The sequence below is a fragment of the Haliotis rufescens genome, unplaced genomic scaffold, assembly GCF_023055435.1.
Source record: "Haliotis rufescens isolate VD_foot unplaced genomic scaffold, xgHalRufe1.0.p SCAF_2, whole genome shotgun sequence".
NCBI lineage: Eukaryota > Metazoa > Mollusca > Gastropoda > Lepetellida > Haliotidae > Haliotis > Haliotis rufescens.
The window spans coordinates 6,948,502-6,971,479 of NW_025963890.1; the positions used below are offsets into that span (position 1 = coordinate 6,948,502).

Consider the following 22,978-nt stretch of genomic DNA (forward strand, 5'->3'; position numbering starts at 1 on the left):
AATCGAATCCGGGCTTTCAGTTTGACGAGCTTTAACCACTATGCTACCCTATCGGCTCTGAACAAGTTTTAACAACTCGTGGGGAATGATATTGAGGTTCATTGGCCCCGTGGGGATCCGGGTAGCATGTGTCCCCTGCACCCGCTTGCTAGTCGGAGGAGGCAACAAAATGGGGATTACGTGTAAGAATTAGTCCCTGGCAACCTATGCTTGGCTGATGGTGTATAGACTTGCCCCGACAGCGTGGATCGTCGCTCATAATGTCAATCACTGGATTGTCTGGTCTAGATTCGATTATTAAAACCCGTCGTCATATAGCTTGAATGTTGCTAAGTGGGTCGTTAAACAACAACACGCTAAGATTCATTGTTCCCATAAGACGTTAGACACGCGTTTGACATATATGTATATGTTATGATAAAGTATTCTCATGGGTTCAATATGACCTATGAATACAACACTCAAGTAGGTGCAGAAAAACATAAAGTCTTACTTACTGTCTTTCACATGTCACGTAATCTCAAGATTAAATCTCCAAATAAATTCATGTGTCACGGCGAGAACTCGCTCAGATCGCAAGTCCCTTCGCACATCGGTGTCCTGTCTCTCTGCCAAAACTGTGAGTAGCTGATTGTGTGCACAACAGGGAAATAGTCAGACTCGGGTCCTTGATAAAAGTTAATTGGGTGAGCAATTTGGGTTATCAAATTTAACATGACGAGTGAAAGATCTATCACAGGACCAAAAGACGGAGTTTACACCATGGAAACAAACGCAAATACATAAGGAAATGCATGCTATGACCGGATTTGCATATGTTTCCGAAATGCACTAACTTTGGGCGTTTATTTCATATGAAGCAACACCTTTGATACATATGATCAACGTGTATTGTCGTATGTACATGCAACATTGTCATGAATGCTATGACCGCCCTTGCAGACATTTCCAAGCATAAAGGCGACTATGCTTGAGGTAAGAGGCGACTAACGGGATCGGGTGGTCAGGCTCGCTGACTTGGTTGATGCATGTCATCGATCCCATTTGCGTGGATCGATGCTCATGATGTCAATCACTGGATTGTCTGTTCAAGACTCGTTTAGTTACAGACCGCCGTCATATAACTGGAATATTGCTGAGTCCGGCGTTAAATAACAAACAAACCAAACCAAATCCAAGCATAAATTCAGAAGTTGATACCCCCAGTATATACTTGATTATGGATTGTTTCCAATGCATTCCTATTAGTTGAAATAGGTGCTGAAATTTCCGATTCTATTCTATGTCTACTTGGGTTAGAAATATGGACATTTCCTTAGGTGGAAACACATTTGTAAATTTGTAAGTTTTCAAATGTTTTCATGCCTTAGAAAGTTATGTATCATTTCGTATGTCAAGGACATGTATTTGAATAGCTTTTATATGCTCCTATTACCGGTACTAAAACTAGATGATCATATGTTTCCAACATTTGAAATATTAGGTTCACGTTATTTTATTTTCACATGTGCTGATACCTTTGCCATCAAGGATCATGTGAATGGGTGAGTTAGTATTTAACGTTACATCAGAAATATTTCAGCCATATCGTGACGACAAATCATACATAAATAATACATATATGTACATATACTGAATTTTAATCAGACATCAATGGACAGTACACTAACTAGAATATCACAGATTTGATTTATAACTAGTTGGGAACATTAAAATGAAGAAAGTATAGTCAGTAACACAATATAAAAAGTACCTTTGCTTCCTAAATGGAGCCCGATATGATTTGTACAATCCTTTAGCCACTGGCGATAGTTTACCAGTTAAGCCAAATATTATAATGACGAATATACTACGTTTAAAATCTGGCATGCATAAAAATACTTCGAATGATGTGGAACTTACATACCCTCTTAGGGGGAAAATAAATTGTACGCTACTTCAACCACACCACCCCCCCCCCCCCCCTTTCCAGGGTACAGCCACTAACAATCATACTAATTAGCACTACCAATATATAAAATGACACACTACATGTATGTACATGTACATCAAATTTATGAATTAATTCTATGTCGTTTAAAAAGCACAATATTAAATGAGAATTTGCATGACTAAAACGGTGAATTATTTTATCCCTTGTGATGGGATAATCAATACAGTAAAGCAGGACATGCTTGACCGTGATTCTTTCATCACAAGGGGTACAAAACGGAGGATCCTCACCTTTCAATAAATATTCATGGGTTTAACTGCTGCGGCCAATAATAATTGACTCCTCAAATATGGACTGACAACCCAAGTAGGTGTAACCCATATTTGGTTCAATTTCATGTAATTTATTGATAACTACTTGGGTGTCCCACTTCTTTTGCATCAGATGACGGATGTAACATATCATTTATACATCTATTTAACATCAGGTTTATAATTACTGTGTGGGATGGGAAATGGTGTCACAGATTTGTTGAGTCCTGCTATTGCAGCAGCATCGGTCATTGTGTTCCCAATGATACCAACATGGTTTGGTAACCGACAAAAGACGATGCCTTATTGGCCACTAGCAGGATCATTCAATAATTCAAACATTTGGATTTAAAGTGGATGTTTAAATGACAGATTTTAATAGCCTGAAGGCACCGAAAAGAATCTGAAAAAATAATGAATTGTTTATGTTTGGATTGGTTATAGATATATTTTCGTGCTGTGAATATGAAAATGTTATCTGGCAATCGTGAAGATATAGTTCTGGATCCAATGACTGTTGCACTAGTAACTGCGCCCCCATCCACCAATCCATCTGTAAACATAGTTGTATAAGTGTCATATGTTTCTTAATTCATTGTATTCTCGTTTATAAATTAGTGGGTTTGTTTTTTATTTCTTAAGTTAAGTTAATGTCAGGTCGACATTTGGCTTACCATTTGCCATGAAGGCGATGAAGAAAAGTTGAGTGGGAGCTATATCGTGCAATTTAATATAAGAAGCAGAAATGGCAGATTTGATTCTTATTGTAAATATCTTCGTAGAGAGGATTACATCTGCAAATAAAAGCTAGATTTGACTGATTAGAAAATATTGTAAGGATAATTTCAGACAGCGTTGTTTAAGGGATGGCTCATCCGCCTCCACATAAGACTATGAATAGAAGAAGTTCAAAAGGCTCAAAGGATGATGGATAGTATCTAGTTTTTGTAAACTACTTTTACATGCCCCACCATAGACGATGAAGCCGTAATCAATTTTGAACGGATCACTGATCTGTATAAGTGTAAGGGGGTTGTTTGATCTCCTCCCAAATTTGAGTGAGTGAGTGAGTGAGTTGGGTTTAGCGCCGCTTTAAACAGTATTCCAGTTATATCACGGCGTTTCCCCCACTTTGAAATATATATAACTTTCGACAAATCGAGTGCCTTCAGGCATTTAGCTTTAAGTGATTTAATATGTGATAAGAAAGTTAAATGGCTATCAAAGATGAGTCCCAAGAATTTGACCTCCTTAACAAATTTGATAGGGGTACCATTCAAAAATAATTCCGGGTCTTTATGTAGCTTATATTTTTTGCAGAAATGTATATAGTTTTTCTTATTTAGAAAATTTAAACCCGTTTTCAGAGGACCACTTCTGAATTTTGTTCGGACAGATTTGTTAACTGCCTCTCTGTTGTATGCATATTTTTACCATGACAAGAAATGTTAAAATCATCCAAGAAAAGTTATCCATCTACCGAATCATTTAAAATCTTTGACAGACTATTTACCGCGAGACTAAATACCGCCTTGCAGGACACCCTGATCCTGATTTATAATGGTCAGTCCACACGGACTTAAAATTGCCTGTCGGTTAAACTGATAACCGGAAATTGATTCAACGTATTGTTTATTTGCAATAGCATTTTAACAAAGGATTCTAATAGTACTGAATGATGGTACTTCTATTTTTTCGGAAATCACATTGAATATTTGTGAGATTATTGGTTTCCAAATTCTAAACTACTATCTTTTATTATTTTAACCATGTTCCACACCTTGGACACGGGTGTGCGTGAATTAATTTTGGAGACATAGTTTGATGCTTATTTTGTTTATAAGCACGTCGTGCACAACGTAGATGTTATGTGCAAAGTAAATCGTTCTGTACAAGCTTGAAGATCAGTTTGAAGTGACACAGGGCTGTGGATCACTCCCTGCTTCACCAAAACAGTAGATCCTTCAGTAGGTTTATTACCCGGTGGAGAAAATGAATGATATGAAGTGTACTGACGCAATTCAGTTGTCGGTCTGGTTAAGACATGTCTCCTGGAGATAGATTGCTGACAGCGTATAGTCTTGTATTATTAGATGGAACTCATTAAACTCATTAAAATTTGTCATGAGACCTCTGCAATTCCACTAAATTAAATGATGTGTGTTCTTTTTGGGAGATAGGCCACTAGTACTCATGTTATGTGAGGGATACTTCCGTATCCATATCCTCGAGCGACCAACAGTTGTTGTGGAGTTGTACCGGATCTTTTAGTGCCTTTGGCACTCCGTCAGTTTGAATTTTCTTCCTTGGACTTTTAACATTATCGGATTCTGTAGTTTTGATTGTTTGAGGTTGGTTATTTTCGGTTGTTGGTTTGGAGATTCTCCTACTGTGCATGACAGATCTGTCTGACAGTGAACTGATGTCGTTGTTACTGTTTAACTACAGAAGCATAATGATGCCCTCTTAGCGGATGTGACTGCTCTTGCTGGTTTCCTGGCATCGGAGTAGCTGATGTTTTTGTTGATATTTATTTTTTGACACGACGAATTGAAACTTATATTCACTGCAGTCAGTTGAAGATGACATATGATCACCTTGACAGATGGAGCATTTCAATGACTGAGAAGAGGTGTTACCGTCATGATCAGTCTCACCACATCTGAAGCAAGTAGCCTCACGTGTACAGGAATTCAGCCAATATCCAAATTTCTGGCATTTGAAACAACGAGTAGGTCGTGGGGTGTAGAGGTTATTGAACTTGGTAGTACTGTAGCATCAAAAGTGAGAAAATACGTGTTGGATGGAGAAAAAATATTTCCGATATGTGAATCGTTTTGCTTCAATCACGCCTTGTCTGCGAAGTTCTGACACAATGTCGTCAATGGTTTCATAAGCTAGACTGCGAGCACGGTCACAGATTAAGCCCTCGCTGAAATTTAGGGTCTTGTGTGCAGAACAGCTAACGGGGATATCAGCTAATTTTGTGGAATTCATCAAGTCGATGGCTTGTGTTTTTCTGATACATTCTATCAAAAGGGCACCAGAACGTAATCTTTACATCTTTCAACTCACCAGCTTTACACCAGCAAGTCTTTTGTCAAAAAGAAATGGTGAATATGAAGCTAGAGTACGATCACGCTTAACTTCTAGGGCAAGGAAGTTTCCCTTGTGGAATACAATAACCATGTCACTATTTCATAATCAGACAAATCAAATTCAGAATCAGATTTTGATAGTTGCCGGGGTTTTTTTGCTTTTGTTTTTTTACCTATGGTTTTAATTATTGTGGTTCATAAAAACTGTCCCTGTCCACCCTGAGCGCCAACAGCAGTCTTCCAGCAAACGAACACCATAGGGATACAGGAATGTCATACTCCAGCAGAACAATAGAATGTACCAGATTGGCCCCTGAACCGCCTTCTGGACATACGAATCTAGGGAAATGAGAAAATGAAACTATCGTTTGGAATGTTAGTGACCATTATGTGGCCAAGACTTAAACAAAGTATTTCATTTTGACAAACTTGTGTAAGACAATAATGACGCACAGGGCTTGGCATGGTCAGCCGATTGATAGGAGCGGGCCCATCCAACCACCCGTCAACTCAAAGTAAGGGTCAAAGTGGTGTGTTGTAATAAGGAGGGCTGTTGACGGCTCCGGCTCCGGCACCGACAGCCATCAGAATCACTTCCTCTACCGACATAGGGAACCACGGGAAACAGATGGCCAATTCGGTCGCCTCTTGCGGTCAGCAATGGGGTGCTGGGGACACATTCTACCCCGGGTCCCCACGGGGCAAGGCTTATATGACATCATTAACATTTACACTATTTTGCAAGCTGACACCTTCTCATTAGGTCTCCAGCTTAATCACTTCCCTTCACCGGGAGTTCTTCAGACAATTGAGTGGGAGTGTGGTAGACCAGGGTTTCCAAATAAATTTTGAGCTATTGAGCATTTTACTCACATGTTATAATTCACATTTGGTATTGATAGTCTGATGGGGTATTCAGTGAATTATTACTCTCTTGCAGGTTTTGTAAAACTTTATTACAGTGAAACAAGTTATAACAAACGAGATGATGCATATTTGTGCATTATTCATGTCAGTAAGAAAGAGATCTGTAAAACATTGTGTACGCAAGTTGAAAAAGCTACATTGGGTAATCCTATTGGGTTATCTTATTATTCATGCGTATTTGTACGCAAACAACTCAAATTATAGTGATTTACAAATGTAGTTTGCGTATTTTACGCAAATACGCAGCTTATCTGGAGCTCTGGTATGAATACATAAACATCTTGTACAGACTCCTCCCCTTCTTGTTGGTGCGGCGTTAAACAACAATCTCTCTAAAGACATATATATATATATATATATATATATATTATATATATATATATATATATGTTTAATTGTGTAATATCCTAAACAATACAAATATAAAGCATGTTATAATTACGTGTTATGTTTTTCTAACACAAAAAAAGAATAAAAGACAGGTTTTGTTTGTTTGTTGTTTAACGCCGGACTCAGCAATATTCCAGTTATATGACGGCAGTCTGTAAATAATCGAGTTTGGACCAGACAATCCAGTGATTGATAACATGAACATCGATCCACACAATTCGGACGCGATTACATGCATCAACCAAGTCAGCGAGCCGGACCACCCGATCCCTTTAGTCGCCTCTAACAACAAACATAGCCGCCTTTAACGACAAGCATGGGTTGTTGAAGACCTATTCTACCCCGGATCTTCACGGGTCGAAGACCTAAGGCATGGTGTATGTGGCGTTCGTTACGAATGACGTCAGCGTCATTCGTTCATTTTATGTTGTTCCTTAATCTAACATCAAGTTTCCATTAGTTGTAAATTCAAAATGAAATCGGCTTTTAACTAAAGACGTCAAAGAGAGAGTGAGACGCGAAGAGATTAATATAGTTAGGACGATTAGAACAGAGTGTCTGATTTATAAAGCATGATCTATATATCAGTATTTGTAAGGAAACAGAAGTAATATTTGATGTACCCGGTAATAGGTAAAAAAGTAAAGTGCAATTACGGGAGCTCTGATAATTATTTTTACTGTGGTAATCAATAGTACGGGTAAGGTCCTGAAAAACCAATAAGTATAATCGGGGAATGTTTCGACCAATGGTTATAGGATTCTGGCCCAGTATTGAAGAGTGTAAAAATCATAATAACTCCTGCTAGGTAAAAATTATCAATCAAAATTAAAAGAACAAAACAAATGTTAGTCAACCACCCTTTGGGTAAAAGTGCATCTATATCACCATTCCATGATTTTTCTTGAAAGGAAAGTTAACTCCATTTTTCAATAATATTGTAAGATACGTCAATATATACACGGTTCAATGTTGCTGATTTAGCGTTGAGATATGAGCTCTCACTACCTGCTCAGTAACATTCGTGTAATATTGTTAATATTCAATGTTCCTAGTGTGTGTGACGTCGATTCTTCAGGGTTCATTTGTATCCCACCAGCAAGTGTGCATCAGGTCCCAACACATGTTTTGTCATGTACCACACAGTATACATCTACTTTGTCGAATCGCTTTTAAGATGCATCAATATAAGGCAGCATTCTTGTTCATTTATATGTGTTAAGCACAAAACCATGACAAGTAGCCCGGAAATTTTATCGAAACCATGGGCGAGTATGTCGGTTGAATATCTTAATAGATAAGTCTGAACATTTGTCAATACGTTTATTCAGTAAACAAAGGTCTGTGCAGACAGAGGCTGTATTGTCTTCATGGAACAGCTGGTGACTTTTTTATCACTGTTGGAAAAATGCAGTTGCTAGGCCTACTACTTGTTTGTCAGATAGGTGTCATTAAGACTGGTAATCCTCTTATCTCTTTGCTGCCCTCGACCTCCGTAATCGCAAGTTAGTGGGCTTGAATCCCACTGGCTCCTAAAAGGACTATTGGGCTTGACATTGTTAGCAATTGTATACCCTCTTTTTCTGTATTTAATCAGCTCATCTTTCGTAATGTTTACACTTCTCATAAGAAACAGCCATGTATAGTAGTGACAGCTGTCTGACATGTTTTTATTAAAAATTTACGAAGCTACGTACTGTCCCAGTGTTGTTTTTTATGCACAAAAACACGCGCTGTCTATTTGAATGATTTGGGGGATATGAAGTTTTGAATGTGACTTATCCCCTCCCTGTTCTGAAATATTTTTTGTATTAATATTACTGATGACATTATATTTAGGCTAAATTAATGTACTTCCAGTCGGTCTATGAGTCAGTCTACATGGAATTAACATGCTAACGCTAAAGTTTCATTTCACTGAATCACGTAAGCACAAGTGCACGTGCTACATGTGTGACCTCATGAAAACAGTGAGGCAAATTTGTTAAAGGCACGTACAATGCAGTATGATCCAAAGCGGCCGAGTATGAGGAAAGAAAGGAAACTGAAAAGTGTCCATGAAGACACGTTGCGTTCCCACACATTTCCCCTACAAATAATGTCATATTTATTATGTGTAATATATAGTGTTTTCATTTTAACTGTAATCAGACATGAGACAGAAATATTACATGCTACTATATATGTATAATTTGTATAAAGGATGTTCAATACTGTATTAGAGTATTGTATACTCTTCATTCACAACATTATTGTAGGTACGGTTCGGCATGGCCAGGCGGTAGACTAATAAATAGTAACAACAACAGATAAATAATAATTATATGTCTTGGGGAAAGGGAAAAGTGTATAATATGTAATATTATATTTATCATGACACAAAAGAACAGTGTACCTATATAGCCATGTTGCGTTCCAGGCACATATTTCTGTGAATAATAAACTAATTGTGAACGGTTTAGTACAACTGTTGGTAGTCCTCCGGACGAATGACGGTTGGTTGTATTATGCTAGCCCACTGAGATATCATGCCGACATCAAGAACCATCCCAGCCGACACATGACGTTGGTCCATCTGAGGTTCCTGCTTTGAAAAAACATTGTATCAGCATTGGCCATCTGAGGTTCCTGCTTTAAAAAAACATTGTATCAGCATTGGCCATCTGAGGTTCCTGCTTTGAAAAAAACATTGTATCAGCATTGGCCATCTGAGGTTCCTGCTTTGAAAAAAACATTGTATCAGCATTGGCCTTTTAATGTGACATTGTTTTAACATTGAAAAGTAATCTAAATTTAAAAATTTCATGTAATCATAAATGCTACGATATTTCATGTAATATTTATTTATGTCGTTGTAATTTATACACTCTAGACTCTATATTTCATGCCAAAAAAATATGATTTAAAGATGTACTTTCTTCAAAATTTGGTTTAACAATTTTAACTAAGAAATATATATACTCGTACATTTAAATATTTTAAAATATAATATAATTATATTTTACCGAAACTGTGAGGACTTTCCGCATTTGACCTGAACATTGGTGCGTATTTGGGAGCGGCCGAGTAATGACGAATGAAACAGACATGCACTCTGTGTCAGCGCGCTATTCTCTTTTTAAATAAAGGCAGCCGTGCAAAGTAAGTATCTGGGTCAGTTGCCCAGGCCTGGCGTTATCCAGTGCTGTCCATCGCTGCGCTATACAACACCTCGCCGTGTCACAGCGCTGAAGAGTGGAAGTCGGCAACTCTGAGAGGGAAAATAAAAATGGCTACCAAAAACCGTAGGTCATGACAACAAAACACAAAGGGACCGTGTGTCTCTCTCAGGATAAAGTCGTCAGTGTTCAAGTAAGTGATGCTTACTCATTTAGTACTCTGCATCGGGTTCGGGTTATTGTTTCAGCTAAAATGTTTGCAAAAGGAGTTAATGAAAGAAAACTACCCCTCACTGATCAGCGCGGGAGATGCACATTGCTTTATGTTACTTGTTGCACATCATCAGTATGGTAAAATTATTTATATAACAGAAACATATAAATATAAAGAGTCATTCAAAAGCTATGTTCTGTATGCTATTCTTTTTCGTAAAATGCACATACGTTAGGTATACTAGTATCTGCGTGTACAGATATAGAGAATACTACACTCATTCTCGTTAGATACCATTTTTACGAAACGAGTGGACTTTCTATGGTATCTGACCGAGCGAAAGCGAGGTCAGATACCATAGAAAGTTCACGAGTTTCGTGAAAATGGTATCTTACGAGAATGAGTGTGGTATTTTATTTATTACCCACGTTAAATATATATTTAAGTGTAAATATATAACAACTTTCGTTCGTTGACAGACCAAACTGAAACCGGTTGCAAAAGCTGGTTGCGCATGAATATTGATATATGACCAAATATGGGCATTGTTGACATGTTTATGCATACGCATTAACAACATGCGCCTGCTGTTCTGTTTGCAAACAAACCAGCACCGACGCTCAAGTTCCTTTTGGAAGAAAGTCTTCAACTTATGGCAATTCAAGCGCCATGTTGTTAGTACCCAGGACACCGATAAGAAAATTTGAAATGTCACATTAGCGCCGTGCTTTGAATATCGGACCAACAGTCACACGCATCACACTGCCGGGGTCCCGTCTGTGCAATCAAAATGGTTCGGTTTCCTTGATCTATCAGCTGAATTTATATCATGTCCGTACCATTTTGGAAGAGGGAAATCAGACTGTTCGCCAAAGACATTCATGTTAACTGTACCACCCTTATATACTGAAGACGTGAAAATCAACAAACTCAAATCTGCTTGCATGTCAGTGACAGCTTCGAAAGATCGAAGGGCAAGGTCGCCACCAGAATAAGAAAAGACAACCGCGATCCACTCACAGCGTTTTACGCTAGAGATAGGGAATGTTACTGTTCACATTTGGGATGTTTGGGGCCACAAAATCAGAAGTCAAGCACACTTCCACGGAGTTTTCGAATGATTTGTATCGGAACTGTGAACTTTAAGTGATCTGGTCGTGCTGTCGTGTTCGTTCATTCATGAACAACACCTCCCGAAACAGCGCCACAAAATACGCTTCAAGGGGGACACCGATGGCACAACCGGATCATCCCAAGTAAGTCTAGATATCTGTCCAGATAGTTTAAACAGACTTCATTTCACCACGCCTATCCTCTTACGTTAAATCAAATTGAAAGTTGCGAAAATGGTCGGGTGCGTCACGCTCAAGGGACGCGCTCGATCGGCGGTCGTACATTGTAAATCGATTTATAGATCTAGCTCGATTATATGTCTGTAGGACCTCTATGCATAACTTATATAGAATGCAAACCGAATTTGATGCGTGTGACTATCTTGTTTGGTTTAATAAAGTGTTTGTAAATATCTCTCGTTCTCATGAATTTCTTCAGTTCTGCCTTGTAATCGCAAAATGAATGACGTCTCGCGATTTTTTATGAATGAAAAAAGTAGTCCCGGTGTGACAGAGGTCACGGTTATCCAATCAAAACGAATAAAACAAGGTCAACCTTGTACGACACACGTGTGACGTACGGATTTAGTATCTTACCACCTGTATCTTCAACACGTGGGTAATAAATAGAGATTACTACACGAGTGTCTGTCAGATACCATTTATCTTACGAGTTGTTTCAAAACGTATCTGACGAGCGAAAGCGAGTCTTAAAATCCTAAAATCGCACCTTTTTAACATCGAATAGATGCATTTTGTCTGTTCTCATGATGGCAGCAGCAGCGCATTGATATATAACATCACAGTAAAAAGTGACGTCATCCAAGGTACTGCTTACTACTCATAAATAATGTGACCCTACACAAAAAGGTTTCCGCCATATCTGTGGATTACAAAGGCGATGATGATAATGCAAACTAGACTAAACAAAGAACACGCTGGATGCCGAGTTAAAAGTTTACACCTCAAAGAAATTACCAAATATGTACAACAATGTTTACTTCCGTATGACATCACTACCGGTGACCGACTTTTACAAAATGGCATGTTCAGGGACAACAGTACGCGGGATATCCAGAGGAGGATTTTCGTTGCTTGAGGGATCGTATATACATAAATGTGTCACGTAAGTAATCAGAAACATTCTGACAATCTGTGTACTGTTATTTGTTTACCATGTTTTCCAATGAAACAAAAAGAATAAGTCAGAAATGCAGATAACTACCGTCGTCGTTGTGCGTGATTTTGCGTCAGTCATGGCGTCACAAAGGACGGAAACATTTATGGTTTCTGTTGAATTTATCACACCATTGCAATGTATATATTTGAAATTCCATAATTAGTGCAACGATACTCTTCCCATGAATATTCTCAAACGCGTGATCGAGTCAATGTATGCAACAATTAGACGAAAGAACCTCTAAAGATGCTACACAGTGTAAAATCTGAATTTTGCTTTGTTTACATTTCTACAGTTTTCCGAGCACAGTATTTCATCTATATAATTTGCATTAGTGACAGAGACCATTTGTTATTTGTTTCTAAAACGTATGAGGAATTCAGGGATGCATATACAGCAGCTGAGTTTGAAATAGGCTATACCTGATCAAATAGGCGTCTCATAACCGGCATTTTGTAAACACAATCCAATATGGCGGAACGTACACTTCGGCGTTCGTGTATGCGTATTTTCCAAAACATTTTGAACGATTCTAGGCTTATCAGCGACGTTTCAGAATTATGATTAGTGATTTGTTACCCGTGATCACTAATGTGCTATTTTTCTACTTTAATTATTCGAGTATTATAGGAGGGTTGAAGAGGAGAGACATATGTATCGCTGTGGCATCTAGAGGGTTTACACTCTTAAAAACCATAACGTTGACATAACAACAGATAATGTAACTGATAATAATAACAAACAAACTCGCAGACGAGGACGAGTTTGTTTATTAGTATTATTAATCAACAACGACGAAGGTCAACATTCGACTGAAGCACGAGCAACTTATGAATGACTTACACTTAGGAAAGTAGTCCGTCATCATCTGACCTCAGGTCACCACCATGGAGTAGCCAATCACGGGCCTGGAATTCGATCTCACACATATGTTTGATACCAGTTATCTCAAATGGGTTTCTCGCCCACAGGTGTTTAAGAAACGGGAAGGTAGTGCGCTGTTGCATAGACTCGCTTCCCAACGCTGACGACCTCTACGGTCCAGTGGATAGAGCGTCTGACAGGAGAGCGGAAGGTCGGGGTTCGATCCCCGGGCGCATCTTACCAAAAGACGTTAAAAGATTGTACTTGATGTTACCTATCTGGCGTTCGGCATTAAGGGGATAAACAAGAACTGGTCGGCTCGGAGTCAGTGTGTATGAGTGTAGCATGGCTTCTCAGTGGGCAAGCACCATAAAATCGGCATTAGTCCGGACTAGTACAAGCACACGCGCACGGACGCACACGTCGCTGTATAAGCGTAATAATCTTTAACGCTACGTAAAATCCTATTCCACCTCACCCTAGCGTTGCCTTTCACTATTTCCAGGTGCTGGCTCAGTCAACGCGGCCCAGGTCAAGTTGCCCTCAGCTAAATATATTTCAGTCCAGACGGTAAGTTATATTACGTAAATTTGTTTTGTAACAGAATGCCTACATGGTTTAGATTCAATACTTATAACTAGATGGTTTATTTACTTATGTAGTCTACACACACACACACACACACACACACACACACACACACACACACATTCTTTAATCGCAGTTAATTAGGAGGTAAACATACTGTTTCAATGTAGAGCTAGGTTGCCTGTTGATTTAACTGCGCTAAATTGAATTTGGAACAGAACGCAGTTAAATCTTTAGGTAACCTAGCTCTAAACTGAAAACACAGTATGTTTATCTCCATTCTGACATGACAATATAGAACTCATTGGTGTTAACAAATATATTGAGTACAGCGTTTTGAGTGGCTTGTCGATCTGAATTACAGAATCACCGACAGCATTTATTGGCGCTGTATATGCTCAAACAGTTTGTTTACACCGAAATAATTAACTCGAACATATGACAGGCACTGAAAGCATACAAGCACAGCAACTTGATTTGCTAAGATGAGGTGGGCACCCCTGAAAGCAAGCTTTGCAAAGCTTTTGTTCTTCACCGCGCGTCACCATTATGACGTCATATCGCTCATTGTGACGCAAAAGATATGACCTCACAGTCACATGTAGAAAAGCGACAAATTGCAAGCTATCTATTGTCCCCAAAACTTGATATACATACACGAAGAATCTTGTCAGATAATAGATCCCACCACCCTCGCTCTTCCCTCAATCGCTAACATTTACCAATCATAATAGGAGACCGTGGTTTGATTAACGTTGAAAAAACATGGAAAATATGCGGACGTCGCTTTCGAAATGTCACGCTTGCATCCCAAGTACCAAGTTGTCCGACTCCCCATTGTTCTCGGTGCCTTAGGTTTGGTAACTCCCAATCTGTTGACTGACATTGGGAGAGTACCTGGGTTTGCTATCAGGAATACAGCCCTTCTGACAATCTGAGTAATGCAGAAGGACGCAGTGTTTTGGAGTCTTCACATTCCCCGAAAAATTCTGGATGGGTTTGACTAGGCAGCGCTTCCTGGGCGAGGTCCCATTCGCTGTCTGGGCTGCGTATAGTGGGGGCAAGGGCTCTGAGCTGATGATGAGCCTAACCAGCCTGACTACCAGGATCACCCAAACACTCGTTGCTGCATTTTTTATTTTAATCTGAAAATAATAATATTTTGGATCATTTTACCTATAATGTCGGGAACAAGCAAAACTAAGATGTCGAAATAACATCGCCTTGTCTACAACCTCTAGAGTTAAGTAAAAAGTCTGAAAGATGTTCACTCTGGATAACACAGGATGTGGCATATTTAGTTCCGAGAGATATCCATTTTATAGTAGAGTCATATCCCTGGAATCCGTGACCACTTTATTCCTACCTTTTTTTTATGATGGATTTGTTTAACTGACATGTTTAACTAAAAAATTAGCCCCCATGACCCTCTGGGAAATGACGGCTAACTCTGCCAGAACGCAAAATTCAAAATGGCCGTCGACGCCATTTTGAATAGCATGAAATAGTATATCAATGGAAGAATATCAGCCACAGACACATATAAGGTGTCTAATTCCACTAATTTGAACGTGATAAATCCATTGGAATCGTTATTTTTTACATTAGAAGCAATTCTGACCTTGAATTCCAAGATGGCTGCCGGCTGCCATCTTGAAAAACAGAAAATATCATATCTCGAATACTAGATGGGCTACAAGAACAAATGAGGTGTCTTATCTTAACTAATTTTATCATGATAAAACTATTGGAATGGTTAATTATATCCTTGGGATCATATTTATCTCAATATTCAAAATGGACACCAACAATGTAGGATATAAGGTATACTCAACTACAAAAGAAACGCACATGCCGGATAAGTTTAAAGGGTTATATCTTGGAAACTATATGAGCTAGAAAGATATTTTTTGTAGGTGATTAGAGCTAAAATGTTGAATTTAACAAATCTATTAGTAACGACCAAAATTGATCATGCTCAAGTATTTAACATTAATTTTGCGTGTCTTTGAGTTATGCGTTTCTTTACCAGTTGGGTGTAGTATTGTCATACCTTAAGAAATGATAAACCGATTGTAATGATCTTGGTATATATTTTAATGTACATAGTTGTATATGCCCTATCTAACTGTCATCTTCATCCAATGCCAGTGTAATGTGATATTGGTCAATATCTAAGGATTGAGGGGAAAATTGTCTGTTTGACCTCAACAATTTGTTTGAAGCACAACATCAACAACCTAAAACTGATTTTGAATGTTAAAGCAAATAACTTAATGCTAAGGTAGTTATCATAAATTCTGCAAAGAATATATTATTTGCAGATGCCAAGGAAAACATTTTGCTATATTTGATTCGGTATCAGGTGCCTATTAGTCACTGCATTGTAGTAATAGATCTAAATAAAGCTTCTGTAGTGGTAAAAGTGATCACGAAGATCTTCCTCTTCCATATTCATTAAAATGGCGGAGGCAGAGGATGGACCTAGCAGACGTTATGATGGTGCTCCATTAAAGCGGAAACAAAAATCATTCTTCTGTATGATATGTGAGAATGCCTGTCCTGAAGGTGACAACATTGACAATATGACTCCTGCTAAATGGAATACCATGAAAGAAAAGGCCACAAAATGGGAAGGACTGGACAAATTTGGAAATGTTTGTGGCACAGTAGACTGGGCGAAAGGGCCGACAGGGCACCACATGCATAATTCTTGTTATGTGACATTATCCAGTGGCAGCAAGCTCTTGCAATCTCAGAACCGCTTATCAAAATCTAAGCAAAGCATGTGCAGAGTGGAAGACTCAGATGATCTAGTCCCACAGGCACCAAAAAAACTACGTTCCAGTATCGGTTGCCTTCATAACAAGGAACGATGCATTTGGTGCATGAAAGAAGCCAACCCAAAACAGAAAGATCGTGACAAGCAGCTAATTCTGCTCTCAACAAAAGATGCCTGGAGAAGGTTTAAGCTTCACACCATCCATCTGGATGATGTTACCATGAGAGAGAGACTCAACACTTTAATAGATTCTATCCCAGATGCTGAAACAGCATTTGGAATTGAAATACGGTATCATCGTGGATGCTGGCGAAAGTATCTCAGTGACCATAAGAATATCACGGATGAAAGCGCTCAGCATCTTCAGCGGGTGAACCTCCGAGAAGCACAGAGTATTTTCTTCAATCATGTTCATCAAGTAATTTTCAAAGATCATGAATTCCGTACAGTACAAGTCTCCTGAATGATTACAAGCGCATCATCTCAAATTTTGCGCATAATTCAATAGTTAAATCTAGCTACTTAAAAGAACTTCTGATCAAAGAATTTAGTGAAAGCATCGGATTTCATGAACGCAATAAGAAGAATCAGAGTGAACTGGTCTATGATACCACAGCAGGAGGAACATATGTTGAGGCTGCAATATATTCACTTGGTGTCAGCAATGATCAGCTAGCTATGAATGTTGCAGCACGACTCAAGGAGCAAGTCATGAGCATGAACACTGTCCCCTGGCCTCCATACATCCATGAATTGGAGAGAGAAGAAGAACTGAGTGAACTTCTATTGAAGCTGATCACCTGGATGAAGCATCCAAAGATGGCTGTCATTGATGATTGTCCAACTGTCCGTTCAATTGCTTCTGTCATCACAAGTTACATCACCGGAAAACACACTGCATTTGAGACGAATATGTCAGTCATGCTATATGGACTGACAAAAAGTAGGGAGATCATTGATGTAATGCACAAAGATGGTTTGGGCATCAGCTACAATGATGTTCTTATGCTGCGGGATTTCTGGGTAGCGACTGACCTAAAACATTCATTGAATTGTCCGTTCGAGCTTGCTGAAGGCAAACCTGCTGTGGCTATAGTAGACAATGATGACTTAAGAGTGACACACTCACTGGTGCTGATCAACCACACCGCACTAACGTGATGTTTGTTCAACCAGAATCTTTTGATTCGGAACCGTTGGAGAGTCATGAAACTCGTCCAGTTCCCAGTGCAAAACTTGCCTCATCTCTCTCTGCCTTTCTCAAGGAACTTGGAAGTGAAATGCAGAAGATTGATCCATACAAGACAGTTAAGCGTGGAGAGCCACCCATCAGGGCAGAGACAGAAAACAACAGTATTCTTTCGGACACATCTACTCAGAGGACACGTGGTGTTATTCATGCACTGTCCAGGGCCCAAGATGACCTCTCAAGACCAAAGCCAGAAGAACAGCAAGTGCCTGGTTATAAAGGGTTTCATGCTAACATGTCACAACCACAAGAGAAGAGCCGTGCAATATACTACATGACATATTCTGACCCGCCTAGTAAGACCATCCTCTATGATGTGATGTGCAAACTTGCTAAGTCAATTAATGAAAAAAAGATGCCTTTCGCAATCATTGTAGGTGATTATCCGGTCTACTTGCTCTTGCTGGAGTTGAAAAGTGAGAAGGCGGTTCAGTTCAGCAAAATTTTGCCGTTCATGGCACCCTTCCACATTCAAATGTCATTCATCTACGCCATTTACAAGAGGTTTAAGGGTTCAGGTATTTCTGATGTGTTAGTGGCAGCAGGTGTAATTGCAGAAGGGTCGGTAGATCAAGCACTCCGAGGAAAACATTTCAAGCGTGGTGTACGATGTCTGTACCTCTTCTATGAAACAATGGTCCATCATGCACTAAACAGGCGTTTGGAAGGTACAGCTCTATCTGACGAAGTCAAGGCTTTTATTTCCCAGCTTAGACAGCAGACTGATGCAAAAGATGAGGAACTTGCGGAAGCGTATTGCAAACTGGAAAGCAATGCAGAGCTGAAACACCTTGTTGATACTCTCTTCGAAGAATATCATGATGCACCACAAGCACAGTACTGGATATCTTTTATGGAAATAGTGGAAGTTCTCACCCAAAACATCCATGCTATACGAACAAGGAACTGGACCGAGTTCAAATCTTCACTGAAGCTCACGCTGCCATGGATGGTGGCTTATGACAACACCAAGTATGGTCGACATCTCCCTGATTTTAGTGCAGTACTTGACAACCTTCCTGACGAACAGGCTTCTTTCATGGAGAGTGGGTTTTTCGCTCAGTCAATGACAGGCAAGCCATATTCCTCTCTGGCTCTAGACATCTGGATCGAGTCTACAATGAATAAGGGTTCAAAGCTAAAGTCTGGCTGGATGGTCATCTTGAACAATGAAAAGCAGCTCCTGTCAAATACACGGAATGTGAATAACATCAATCGAGTCAGGGCAAGTGTCCATCGCCATGCTGATATGAAGAAACAGCAGAGACCGAAGCATGCAGATGCTTCATCAAGTCGAATGAAGAAGGATGAAAAAGCCGTCCAGGACATCAGTGCATGTTTCACAGAGTTTGACTGTGATCCCTTTGATCACACAAACCAAACCCTTCGTTCTCTGCAGTCAGGAATGCAGGCTTCAGAAAAGCTGGCTGATGATTTGAAATCAGCAAAGGAAGATGGTGAACATAAGGTGAAAGACTTCATGAAAGAGAGAGTGTATTCTAAAAAGAAATCTCTGAATGACCGTATCCCCCTCAACAAGCACCAAAACTTTGCAAATCAAGAACTGAAGACAGTAAATGAAGATAACTTCAAAGAGAAAACTGGAGAAATGGAATCTAAAGCATTGGCCTCTGTCCTTGGGCTTGTTGAAAACAGTGGTGCCCTCAAACTTGAAGATGTGTTGCAGCATCGTGTTACATCTGAGTGAATTCCAATCTTCAATGTTAATGGAACCATGCGGAAGGTCCAGAAAAGTAAACTCCAGGAGAAACTTACTATGACCCCTGTTCCCGAACCTGATGTGTATACCTCTATTGTTGATATGGGTCTCATCTGGCACCTGGCTACTCCAACCACTGAAGACAGAGAAAAGGGTGATGGCACAAAGTACAGATGGGGAGACTATGCGGATAAGGTTGTGCACACTGTTTTTACAAGGCACAAGCATGCTGAGCGGATCATTTGCATCAATGACAAATATGATCAGAATTCCATCAAAGACAGTGAGCGTATCCTGCGCCAAAATGCCAAACCAGTCAGCAATGTGTTCATGAAGTCTGAAGAAAAATTTCCTTCAAGGAAACAATTCCACTCTCTCTTGTATAATCCTAGCAACAAGATTCGCTTGCAGGTATTTTTGCAAACTGCATTCCAGAAAGCTGCTGCTTCAACTAATGTGGAAATCATTTACTGTGTAGTAGGCAGCAGTCCAAAGAATCTAACCACAGGTAAGCTTATGCCAGAGTTAACATGTTTCCAAGCAGAGGCAGACACAGCCATATTTACCACATATAGTATGCTTCGGTCTGAGGGCTACACAGAGGCTGTTGTCGTTGACACTGAAGATACTGACAACTATGTACAGGCTGCATATGTTGCTAAAAAAACACCAGGCCTGATGTGTATCAAAAAGAAACACCAACTGATCTCTGCTAGATGCTTGTGTGACGAGGAAATGGCAGAATGCATTATACCAATTCATGTGCTTACTGGATGTGACCATAACTCTGGTTTCTATGGGATTGGCAAGAAGAGTATTGTACATCGCACCCAGCATTCTGAAGAAGCACAGAACCTGTTAACAAGTTGTGGTAGAGAACTTCCAGTCACACAAGAAGTCATAGAGGACTTGGAACGATTTGTAATTGGTTATGTCTATTGTGATTCCAAAAGCTCAAGTTTGGGAGAAGTCAGGGCATCCAAGTGGAGAGCACAAAAGAAAAAAAGCACCATCAGACTTGCACCTGATTCGGACAGTCTCCGTCATCACTTGGAACGGGCAAACTACTTGGCATATTTGCAAAAGCATTTTGATCTCCAGAGTCACCCCTCTCCAATAGGTCATGGTTGGCATTGTGATGCCGGCCTTTACCTGCCTGATCGTTACACACAGCCTGCTTTACCTTCAACAATTACCTTACCTGCAATCTCAGCAGCAGACGATAATGACAGTGATCTATCTAGTGATTCTGATGACGGTAGTGATGAGAGCTCATGCAATGACTCATGTAGTGAATAATTGTAAAGAGTTTCCAAAGCATCTTTTTAGTTACGTTCTGTAGTTCTTAGTACAGTATTACCTTCTCATATAATTAAAAGAATTTCAAACACCCAAATAATTTCATATATGGTGTCAATTTTGAATATTGAGATAAATATGATCCCAAGGATATAATTAACCATTCCAATAGTTTTATCATGTTAAAATTAGTTAGATAAGACACCTCATTTGTTCTTGTAGCCCATCTAGTATTCGAGATATGATATTTTCTGTTTTTCAAGATGGCAGCCGGCAGCCATCTTGGAATTCAAGGTCAGAATTGCTTCTCATGTAAAAAATAACGATTCCAATGGATTTATCACGTTCAAATTAGTGGAATTAGACACCATATATGTGTCTGTGGCTGATATTCTTCCATTGATATACTATTTCATGCTATTCAAAATGGCGTCGACGGCCATTTTGAATTTTGCGTTCTGGCAGAGTTAGCCGTCATTTCCCAGAGGGTCATGGGGGCTAATTTTTTAGTTAAACATGTCAGTTAAACAAATCCATCATAAAAAAAAGGTAGGAATAAAGTGGTCACGGATTCCAGGGATATGACTCTACTATTATCATGATCGGGACGAATCCAAATTTTCTTAACATTAAGCCGAGAAATTGTTTTGATACTGTTTCAAAAGCCTTCTCAAAATCTACCAACAGCAAGAGACCTTGTTTTATTTTATTTTCAACAGATTGTTTGATATAGCTAAAAATCCATGTTCCCAAATCTCTTCAGAGGACCTTGAAGATCTCTTCAGAGACTCGTCAATACTTGGACTTTTGTTATTTTTCATTGATTTTCCTGGAAATTTCATCCATATCGATTGCTTTGTCTACTTTTTTCATTATAGAATTTGGTGGTTTGGGGGTAATCATTTCACACCTGGTATTTGACAGTGATTCATAAACACATGATGTAGTCGGAATCGTACAATCGACTCTGTTTGGGGCAGATATGAGTATGGAAAGGGTTTTGTCACTTTTATTCTCATTAGGATTAACTTTCACCATCACTCGTATTATTACGAGAGTATAAGTTTGGATAAAGTTATTTTTGTTTATCTGATATCAGCTTTCCGTCTGTGATAATATCACCATTTTTAAACATAAAAATAAATCTGTTTTCCAAAATGACACCAATATTTAGATGTTTCTTCTCCTTACTCATACCTTAGGATTCAAGTTCGTATCTGTATTCCTCTTCTCTCGTCCTTTTTATTCATTTTCATGCGTCGACAAGTCTCCCAGAACCCGTGAAGATTCCGGGGTACAATAGGTCTTCAGCAACCCATGCTTGCCGTAAAAGGTGACTATGCTTGTCGTAAGAGGCGACTAACGGGATCGGGTGGTCAGGCTCGCTGACTTGGTTGATGCATGTCATCGATCCCAATTGCGTGGATCGATGCTCATGAGATTTATTACTGGATTGTCTGGTCCAGACTCGATTATTTACAGACCGCCGTCATATAGCTGGAATATTGCTGAGTGCGGCGTTAAACAACAAACCAACCAACCAACCCAGAAGCAGTTCATCAATATTCTGTAAGTTACTATGAACTGTATCTTCTATATCCCCTTTGTTCCTCTCAAAGGTCGATCGTCTTCCTTCTTCATGGGTTTCCAAGATGCTCTACTGTTGAGTAAGTGGGTCAAATATATTATGCTATTCACCATTACACAGCAGATTCTGTTTACTGTAGGACTTGTAACATTCAACATAGATGATGTTGTGAGTGTTGTACCAGGGTCTGTGTCACTAAGGCGTGTGTGTACACTGAAAAGAGGTTATCAGATTTGTGTTGTGTTGAATAAGTGGGTCAAATATGTTATGCTATTCACCATTACACAGCAGATTCTATATACTGTACGACTTGTTACATGAAATATTAATGATGTTGTGAATGTTGTATCATTACAAAAAATGTGTGTTCACTGATAGGGGATTATCTTTTTTTTTTACTGTTACGTAAGTGGGTATTCTATTTATTCCCTAGTATTGCTATTCCATCATGACACAGCAAAATCTATTTACTGTAGGACTTATGACAGCAAATATAGATAATGTTGCAAGCAATAATATTAGGTATTTCTCTGGAACATATGAACCAAAAAGTTGTAACATACAC

The 22,978-nt window shown here is 39.2% G+C and overlaps 1 protein-coding gene across 1 annotated transcript in view; it reads left to right on the top strand.

Annotated features, from left to right (window-relative positions):
* The first annotated feature begins 554 nt into the window (after window positions 1–554).
* The window catches only part of LOC124147961 (organic solute transporter subunit alpha-like), a 41,657-nt gene continuing 19,233 nt past the window's right edge, over window positions 555–22,978 (top strand). Inside the window, exons 1-2 of the mRNA XM_048399553.1 lie at window positions 555–619; window positions 13,693–13,757. The gene's annotated coding sequence lies outside the window, so the exon portion shown is untranslated. The remainder of the gene's footprint in view (window positions 620–13,692; window positions 13,758–22,978) is intronic.